This window comes from Neoarius graeffei, chromosome 2, assembly GCF_027579695.1.
Source record: "Neoarius graeffei isolate fNeoGra1 chromosome 2, fNeoGra1.pri, whole genome shotgun sequence".
Taxonomy (NCBI): domain Eukaryota; kingdom Metazoa; phylum Chordata; class Actinopteri; order Siluriformes; family Ariidae; genus Neoarius; species Neoarius graeffei.
The window spans coordinates 11,018,749-11,029,403 of NC_083570.1; the positions used below are offsets into that span (position 1 = coordinate 11,018,749).

A 10,655-nucleotide genomic window follows, 5' to 3' on the forward strand; every position below is an offset into this window, starting at 1 on the left:
AGGTGGATATTATCTTGACATGTCTGTTGCAATAGTATGTGTGTGTGTGGTCTGGAAGGAAAGGAAACAAACAAATAATGTGCATTAACACTATAGGATCTCATCATCTCTAGCTGCTTTATCCTTCTACAGGGTCGCAGGCAAGCTGGTGCCTATCCCAGCTGACTACGGGCGAAAGGCAGGGTACACCCTGGACAAGTCGCCAGGTCATCACAGGGCTGACACATAGACAAAGACAACCATTCACACTCACACCTACAATCAATTTAGAGTCACCAGTTAACCTAACCTGCATGTCTTTGGGGGAAACCGGAGCACCTGGAGGAAACCCACGTGGACACGGGGAGAACATGCAAAGTCCACACAGAAAGGCCCTCGCCGGCCCCAGGGTTCGAACCCAGGACCTTCTTGCTGTGAGGCGACAGCGCTAACCACTACACCACCGTGCCGCCCACACTATAGGATACTGCAGAAATGCAGAATGATGTGTGGTCAAACAGTGCCAGCTAGTGGCCACTAGTGGCACTGCAGGCTGGACTCAGCAGCATGGAAACTTCCAGAAATTAGCCATTTAAATATGCATAAAACTAGCGAACTTTAACTTCAAATAACTTATGAATATGGACTAAAATAAGGCTGACTAAAATAGGATATAATAACTTACTAACTCTAGGCATGAAAAACGGAATATTTGGATCAAATAACAGGTTGAATTTCAAAATATACAGTTAAACTAAACAGCAGACAAGTTAGCATTCATGCACAGGCAAAAACGGTTTACGAAGACATTACTACTAAACCTACACAAAGCTTACACTAGAATTTCACAGCAAGAGGCTATACATTCAACATTTAACACCAAAACTTACTTTTCTGGGAAACAGGGAACTGCTTCATCACGCGGCACTCGAAACTACACTGAAAACGGCACGAGAGGTGCCCGGGAACATGAATAATCGATATCAGCACTGGGGCACATGAACATGCGTAACTTGACTGACAGTCTTTCCAACACAGCCGCCCCCAAATTTATATCTAAATTTGTCCCATGGAAAGGCTGTTGTGGGGTCAATCAGGGTCATCAGGATTGTCCTCTGCGTCGGCAATCTCTGGCAACACAATCAGGTGGGCGATGGGCCTGGTGTAGACTCGGTCCTTGATTTTCACCTCGGCTGTCCTTACCCGTCTGTCAATGCCTGGGAAGACCTTGACCACTTTGCCGATCTGCCATGAAGACCTTGGAACTGGGGGGTCAATCACCAGCACTACCATGCCGACTTCGACATCTGGAGAAGAATTCTGCCACTTCCCTCTGGTCTGTAGTCCGAGCAGGTAATGTTTGATGAAGGCTGACCAGAATCTCTCTACCAACACTTGGGAATGTCTCCATCTCCGTTTGCTCAGCAGCTCAGACTCTGGATAAATTACTTGAGGTAAGGAGCCATCTGGCCGCCCCATGAGGAGACAATTGGGTGTCACGGGGTCTGGATCTGCCAGGTCTGCTGAAACATATCCAAGGTGCTTCGAGTTCATTATAGCTTCGATCTCGATAAGGATAGTCCTGAGGACTTCCTCTATCACAGTCTCTGAGCCCAATGTGGCATAAAGGTCAGCCTTGACCAATCGGATCTCACACTCCCATGCTCCACCAAAATGGGGAGCTGCAGGTGGATTGTAATGGAAGCTGATCTGCCGTTTGGCCAGGAGTTGCTGCAATTCAGGGCTCAGGCTACTGTAGGCCTCTCTGAGTTCAGTCTCCCCTCCACGGAAATTTGTGCCTTGATCAGAGTAGAGTTCGGTAGGCTGACCACGACGGGCAATGAACCGTCTAAGGGCCATGGGAAAGCGTCGCTGTCAATGGAGATCAGGATTTCTAAATGGACAGCCCGAGTTGTCAGGCATTTAAATAGCAGGCCCCACCTCATCTCATTTCGGCGCCCCACCTTGATCATGAAGGGGCCGAAGCAGTCCATACCAGTAGAATGGAATGCTGGTTTGTACAGTCTGAGTCGAGGGGGTGGAAGGTCCATCATCTTCTGACTGGCTGGTTTAGACCTCCATTTTCGGCATTCTAGACAGAGACGTTGGTGCCTGCGCACTGCTTCCCTTCCTCTGAGTATCCAGAACTTCCGACGGAGCTCGGCGAACACTCGTTCTGGTCCCGGATGACATAACTGTACATCATAGGCCTTTATGAGGAGACGAGTATTCGTATGGCTAGGATCCAGGACTACAGGGTGGATACTGTCTGAATCAAGTCCTTCCACATGTCTCAATCGGCCTCCAACTCTGATGAGCTGGATGGCATGGTCGAACTCGGGAGAGGCAGAGTAAACGGCTATTTGAGGGAACTGGTTTCCCTTCCTCTAGGAGCCGATGTTCCTCAGGGAAGCAGTCTGTCTGGACTCTCCTCAGAACCAGAAACTCTGCCTTCCTGAAGACAGTGGCAGGAGGGTGATGAGTGAGACCCGTCGCCCCGTGAAGCTCCTCAGCCACTGCTTGCAGCAGGTCCTGCCAGCTGGCATGCCTGCACCCATCTGTCACAGGTGGCAAAGCTGTGGCTAGTCCACAGAAGGCTGTCATCCTTAGCTCTGTGTGATCATCCCCGTCAGGCTCGGAGGGATTCGAAGGCCATTCATTTTGAGGTAGCAGGAGAAACTGAGGTCCATGGATCCAATGGTTAGGTTCTATGAGCTGCGCCAAGTGTTTGCCTCTGGTTAGGTCATCTGCCAGGTTTCTGACAGAGTCTACGTATCTCCAAGATTTCAGGTTGGTCAACTCCTGTATCTCTGCCACTTGAGTACCTACGAACACCTTGAAATGACAGGACTCAGAGTGCAACCAATGGAGGACAGTGGTAGAGTCTGTCCAGTAGGTGACTTCTAGGATGGGTAGGGTAAGCTCTTTTAGGAGGAGTGCAGCCAACTGAGCACCTGTGAGTGCTGCACATAGCTCCAACCGTGGCATTGAGTGCTGTTTTCTTGGAGCTACTCGGGACCTTGCTAGGAGAAAGGCTAGATGTACATTGCCATCAGCATCTATGGACTGAAGGTAAGCCACGGATCCATAAGCCTTTTCTGAGGCATCACAGAAAATATGAATGTTGTGGGTCACCTGAGGATCATCCAGTGAGGATAGGAAGTACAACCCCGATTCCAAAAAAGTTGGGACAAAGTTCAAATTGTAAATAAAAACAGAATGCAATGATGTGGAAGTTTCAAAATTCCATATTTTATTCAGAATAGAACATAGATGACATATCAAATGTTTAAACTGAGAAAATGTATCATTTAAAGAGAAAAATTAGGTGATTTTAAATTTCATGACAACACATCTCAAAAAAGTTGGGACAAGGCCATGTTTACCACTGTGAGACATCCCCTTTTCTCTTTACAACAGTCTGTAAATGTCTGGGGACTGAGGAGACAAGTTGCTCAAGTTTAGGGATAGGAATGTTAACCCATTCTTGTCTAATGTAGGATTCTAGTTGCTCAACTGTCTTAGGTCTTTTTTGTCGTATCTTCCGTTTTATGATGCGCCAAATGTTTTCTATGGGTGAAAGATCTGGACTGCAGGCTGGCCAGTTCAGTACCTGGACCCTTCTTCTACGCAGCCATGATGCTGTAATTGATGCAGTATGTGGTTTGGCATTGTCATGTTGGAAAATGCAAGGTCTTCCCTGAAAGAGACGTCGTCTGGATGGGAGCATATGTTGCTCTAGAACTTGGATATACCTTTCAGCATTGATGGTGTCTTTCCAGATGTGTAAGCTGCCCATGCCACATGCACTAATGCAACCCCATACCATCAGAGATGCAGGCTTCTGAACTGAGTGCTGATAACAACTTGGGTTGTCCTTCTCCTCTTTAGTCCGAATGACATGGCGTCCCTGATTTCCATAAAGAACTTCAAATTTTGATTCGTCTGACCACAGAATAGTTTTCCACTTTGCCACAGTCCATTTTAAATGAGCCTTGGCCCAGAGAAGACGTCTGCGCTTCTGGATCATGTTTAGATACGGCTTCTTCTTTGAACTATAGAGTTTTAGCTGGCAACGGCGGATGGCACGGTGAATTATGTTCACAGATAATGTTCTCTGGAAATATTCCTGAGCCCATTTTGTGATTTCCAATACAGAAGCATGCCTGTATGTGATGCAGGGCCGTCTAAGGGCCCGAAGATCACGGGCACCCAGTATGGTTTTCCGGCCTTGACCCTTACGCATAGAGATTCTTCCAGGTTCTCTGAATCTTTTGATGATATTATGCACTGTAGATGATATGTTCAAACTCTTTGCAATTTTACACTGTCAAACTCCTTTCTGATATTGCTCCACTATTTGTTGGTGCAGAATTAGGGGGATTCATGATCCTCTTCCCATCTTTACTTCTGAGAGCCGCTGCCACTCCAAGATGCTCTTTTTATACCCAGTCATGTTAATGACCTATTGCAAATTGGCCTAATGAGTTGCAATTTGGTCCTCCAGCTGTTCCTTTTTTGTACCTTTAACTTTTCCAGCCTCTTATTGCCCCTGTCCCAACTTTTTTGACATGTGTTGTCATGAAATTTCAAATGAGCCAATATTTGGCATGAAATTTCAAAATGTCTCACTTTTGACATTTGATATGTTGTCTATGTTCTATTGTGAATACAATATCAGTTTTTGAGATTTGCAAATTATTGCATTCCGTTTTTATTTACAATTTGTACTTTGTACCAACTTTTTTGGAATTGGGGTTGTAGCATCTTGGCAAGACCATTTGAGGCAGATGTTTCAGCTCTGATTCCCACTCTACCCAGGCTTGAAGGAGATGTTCAGGGAGTAGGGGGTCATCCCAATCCCGGTGCTTATCCCAAAGTTGTTGGACAATGATCTTTGCATGGGTGGTGAAGAGTAGGAGGACTCCAAGAGGGTCGTACTGAGTGGCCAACACACGGTAGATGTTCCTCATTGTAGGAGCCTTGTATGACAGGTCTGTGCTTAAAGCCTAAGGTGTCAGTGTCACCGAACCAGCTCAAGCCTAAAGTGGATTCTCTTACTTCTGCTTTGTCCTGTGAGAGCCATAGCTCCAGTTTGGCAGATCTAGCATCAGGTGGGAGGTGGCTAACAACATCTGGCTGGTTGCTGGCCCACTGTCGAAGGTCAAATTCTCCAGATGCTAGTAGGTCTCTTAGCTTGTTGAGCAAATGGCAGGCTTCCTAACTGGTTCTGAAGCTCTGGAGACAATTGTCTACATAGAAGCAGTTCTCCACAGAGAATCTTACATCTTCTTCTGGTGAGCTGTGGGATGTCACATGTCTCTGCAGAGCAAAGGTGGCACAACAAGGACTACAAGTTGTCCTGAAGGGTAACACTTGCCACTCGTAAATGTCAGGTGGGTCATCTCTCCTCATATCACACCATAGGAAGTGCAACAGAGGTTTGTCTTCAGGCAGGAGCAATACTTGGTGAAACATTCCTTGTATGTCTCCACTGATGGTCACACTATGCTGCCTGAATCGAAGGAGACGCCCAGGAGTGAGGGACTAAGGGTTGGACCAGGCAGCAGGCCTTCATTGAGGTTGAGACCTTTGTGTCTGAAGGCACAATTAAACACTATTCGATCTTTGCCATTGTGGTTGACAATGAAGTGGGGAATGTACCAGCTTTCCCCTGTGGGGGTGTTCTCAGAGGCCAATTTGGTCACAACATTAGCATCCACTAATCTCTTGACCTCTGCATTGTATATCTCTGCTTTGCCAGGGTCTTTAGCCAGACGTTTTTCCATGCTCCTGAGGCTAGGCATGATGGCTTCCTTGGAGGCCTGGAAGCAGGGACTGTTGGCTTTACGTAGCAGTGGTGTGGCATAACAAAGGACTCCATCCACCTCTACTCTGGTTGTCTTGGTCTCCAAACAGCGAATGGCATCTTGATCTTCTCTTGACCACGTGGCCTGTTTCTCACAACGGTAAGGCAGGACATCAAGTTGCCACAGGTGCTCTACATCTCTTTTGAGTTCCACTTCTGCAGAAATCAGGGAAAGGGAAAGGCACTGTTGTGACTGTAACTGTGTTTGGAGAAGACAAGCTGGACCCTGTAGTACCCATCCAAGCCGGGTCTGTATGGCAGCTGGCCCACCTGGTGGTCCTAGACGAACAGGTGTGATGGGCGTTATCAAATGAGGGTGGTCAGCACCAATGAGTAGCAGGGGTGATGCATGTTCAAAGGGCTGCAGAGGTAGGTGTTGAAGATGCTTATACTTGCTCAGAAGGGTGGCAGGATATGAATGGTCAGCAAGTCCAAGGCACTCAGCGGTAAAGCCTGCTTTGATTTGGAATGTCTTTTGAGGCTGGTTCGCAGGAGACAGCTGGAAGGAGACAGAGGAACCACTAAGAGTTTGCACATCTTGACGTATGGTTCTCAATGTCAAATTCTTTTCTGAGCCTTGTATGCCCAGCTTCAATGCTGCAGCTGCAAGCAAGATGGTTTGCTCTGATCCATCATCGAGCACTGCACAGGTGTCGAAAGTTTTCCCTTGATAGCAAATCAGAACTCTAGTGACCTTAAGGAGGACTCTTTTACTGTCTATAGGCTGGTCCAGGTACAGGGTTTCAGTGGCTGACTTTGACCGGCTTGAAGATTCTTTAGGGCTGGCATCTTTGGTATTGACCTCATGCAGGATCTGAAGGTGTCTTCCCTTACAGATACTGCACGGCTTCTTTAGTGTGCACTGTGCAGCCTGGTGATTGCGTGCACACCACCAGCATCTATGATTAGCTTTTATCCAATTAGCCATCTGATCTTTGGTGAAGGCTTTGAACACTGTACATTGACTGAGGTAGTGTTCGCTACTGTTACAGTATGGACAGAAAGCCGGTGAGGTAGCTTTCCTCTGGGCTAAGTCAGCTGTCTTATTTGAGGAGTCAGCTGATGGCTGCGTGGGAACTTCATTGGCTCCATGTAGTATGGTAGCTGAACGAGTTGTGGACTTCCCTTCTCGCCTGCGATCAGGCTTTTGAGCTGTTTTCTGCCCTTTGCCGATAGTCATTGTAGCTGAGTCTTGACACCATGCCTCATAATGTAGCCACTCTGACAGGTCAGTGAGAGTGAACACAGTTCCAGAGCCTCGACCCATATGGCGACGGAACTCTGACCTCATTTCTATTGGTAGCTTGCTCAAGAGGCGCTCCACATGGGATCCACATCTTAACTCTAAGTCACCGTCTGGACCCAAAGTAGCAAGCATGCCAACAAGAGCTCTAATTTCCAAGGCAAATCTCTCAAAGGCCTCTGTATCTCCCCTTCTGGCATCTGCTGAATCCATTACACTGGCGATTTTCTTGAGAGCTAGCTTATGGAGTTGACCATATCTCTCAGTCAACGCAGCCATGGTGTCAGAGTAAGGAAAGGGGGAGTTCATGAAGGAATCTGCTACCAGACGTGCTTCCTTGAGCTTCAAGTGATCCATGAGGATTTGGTATCTAAATAACTCCGTAGAGTCAGGAGGCAGAAGGTTTCCAAGAGCTCTTTTTAAACGAGTGAACTCACCAGGATCTTTTGTGACAAAGTCAGGTATTGTTGCTTTAGGACCCCTATAGGTTTGCTCTTGGTTCGCTGGGTACATAAGGCGTTGTACAGGAACCCTGGGCCTTCGTGGTGGGTATTGAGGCTGCGGTGCAAACGATGGCTGTTGAGCATAAGCAGGTCTGGATGGTGGAACCTGTGGCTGAGAATAACCAGCAAAGTAAGGCTGACTTGGCTGAAGGCTGTAAGGTAGATGAGTAGAAGGCTGGTGAGGCTGGTGAGGATAAGGAGCTTGCTTTGCTAAGGAGCCTCCATAAAAGGGAATATTAAATGATCGCGGTGGAGGTTTACTGGGCATAAGGGCTGCAACTTGGTCTTTCACTATCTTCAGCTCAGACATCATTTTCTCAAAGAAGTCACTCAACATCTGGTCTCTATCTGAAGGTTCTCCCCGAGGACTCTGCAGAGGGGAGGAAGGATGACGAGGCTGTGCCCCAGTTGTCTGAGATGACTGCATTGAGCGGTGGCTGTTGGGCTGAGAAGATGCAAGAGGCTGTGAAGCTGGAGTGGAATGAGGGATCTGAGATGAATGATAAGGTAACAGTGAGATATTTCTGGATACAGGATGCTCAGGATGTGGCTCTATATGCTCACTATGTGGCTGGTCACCATATTGGCTGGTTAACACATACAGTGTCTGTGGTTGCCATCTTTCCCATGATTGGTGGTGGGGGGACATGGGTGGTTGACCACTAGGCTGCAGTAGAGGAGGACTATGGGGACCTGAAACAGGCAGCAGCAGGTCCATGCTGTGCTTAAGCACTGGGTGCAACCCATCATTGAGTGGTACAGGCAACAGCTCACACTGACTGTAAGGTGTTCCATCTCTTGTCGGAGGCAAAGTCCCCATTGGCGCTCTCTCTTCTGGCATATAGTGTAGCCTCTCTTCAGTACCCTGTGCTGGCTGGTGCTGTAGTGTAGGATGAAGGACTGAGGGGAGGGAATGTCTTCGGCCATCGCTCAGATCATATCCTTGAAGATAACCAGGTGGATGGATCTGACGCTTTGGCCTGACAGCTTCGGGATGTGATGAGTATGGCTGCATATCTTCAAAACACACCTCTGTCCAAGGCTAACACCAATATCCGGCTCGAAGGACCTTTGTTGAGTGGCTGTGGCTCAGGTACTGAAAGATGGACTGTATTAGGAATGAGATATGGGTGTCTCCTTGGTGTGTCGGTCAGAACACAGGACAACTGGATATGCAAACCAAGATTTACTTGTCTTCAAATGCACAATACAGCACAGCACGGGGTACAAGGTGTTCAATTTCCAAATAAATCTTCCTCTCTTCTGTATTTATATTTATCTAGGTGGATATTATCTTGACATGTCTGTTGCAATAGTGTGTGTGTGTGTGTGTGTGTGTGTGTGTGTGTGTGTGTGTGTGTGTGTGTGTTCTGGAAGGAAAGGAAACAAACAATGTGCATTAACACACTATAGAGCAGGGGCGTGTTTAGCCTATTTTTGGGGGTGCTCAAGCACCCCCAAAAACGAGCTCAGCACCCCCTAGCTCAGCACCCTCAAAAACACTGCTTTTGGACATAATTTTCAGAAATAAGTGCCCTTGCGCACTGCGCAATGAATGTGTGCGCGGGCGTGTGTGTGTTCTTGAAGTCACCTGTTATATGATAGTTCTATGAGCAGTAAAATCCCTCTCCTCCTTGCGTCCCCTCTGATTGGGTTGCCTGTCCGCGCGAGTGCTTGCTACGACATAGTGTTTTTTTTAACTGGATTCCACGCCAATGAGGAACTCGAAGTAGCACCTGAGTATTACTGGCATAGCGAGATGTGAAGGTATGGACTGGAGTTACAATTGTTAAACACAACACAATAATATGCATAATGCAATATTGATGTTCCCTGGTCTATGAACAGAATGATAAAAACGACATTTATCATCCATAGCGAGATACTTTTGTGCAGAGCTGTACAAGTGCTACGGTGCTAGACCACCGTGTGTTAGTCAATTTTATTTAATGTAACATAACGTTTACTAATGTAAACTAATGTAAAATCATAATAATACACACTATTATTCCACAATACACAATAACACATTAATTAACTGTTCAAAATGAATAGCTCCAACATTACAAATGCAGTAGTAGGTCTTGTTTCGTTAAAAATATAACGTAAATATTTGTGTCAGTGGTTGTAAATGTGTAGATATCATAGTTTATTGGGTCAGCGTCTGTTAAAACATTGCATAAGTCTAGTCTTGTCTAGTCTTCTTGTCTAGTTAAGTCTAGTCTAAATGCGGAATAAACGTGGAAACACTGTCGTTCAAGCCAGGTGCCTCTGTCAGCTCTGGGGGCTAAGCACCCCCAAAGATCAGATGCTAGAATCGCCCCTGGTAAGTCTCAAAGGCACCTTATAGTGATATTGACTCATGTATGTCATTTATGTTCTTTTCCCATTTTGTCCTTTCTTTCTGTCAATGAAGTGTATGTGGTTAAATCACATTTTAAAATCAGAACTCCAGATAGAATTCTATAATATGCGAATACAATCGAGTTGTTATTTGGAGGCTCAGTTTTACAGTGTAGTGCCATATCACTGAAAAAAAAACAGAAGAGGATTTACAGCAGGACCGTGTGTTATTGCAAGCACTAAAAACTACCACATTGTGTTCATTAAGGATGGAAATAAAGCAGAAGTATTTCACTGTCATCTGCACTTCAGTGTCATTTGTTCTGCTGAAATATTTTCCTCATTCTGTCAGTTTGGAATTTAGTGAGGAGTGAAAATGAATCGAAATAAATGACTCTTTATTCCCACAAGGGGAGTCAAAATCTGATTTTATTTATTTTGCATTGCTTATTGCAAATAGAAGTCTAATTTTCTCATGAACATATTGTTGAGATGGAAATGAAGTTGGTAGATGAATATGTTTGAGATCAGAGATCCTGAGTCACCTCCATCAGTCATTAGATGTGTCTTTGAGAAGTAGGAGAACGCTGGAGAACCAGAAGGAAACCCACAATGACACGGGTCATTTTACCTTTGGGTCATTTTAACATTATTAACAGACTGAAATGAATCTCCTGAAAGGCAGAAGAAAGAAATCTGCTAGTAGTGTTAACACAAG

At 46.1% G+C, this 10,655-nt stretch overlaps 1 protein-coding gene across 1 annotated transcript in view; it reads right to left on the reverse strand.

Annotated features, from left to right (window-relative positions):
- Nucleotides 1-10,655, reverse strand: part of LOC132880045 (tripartite motif-containing protein 16-like) — a 542,736-nt gene that overhangs the window by 462,372 nt on the left and 69,709 nt on the right. The window lies entirely within an intron of this gene.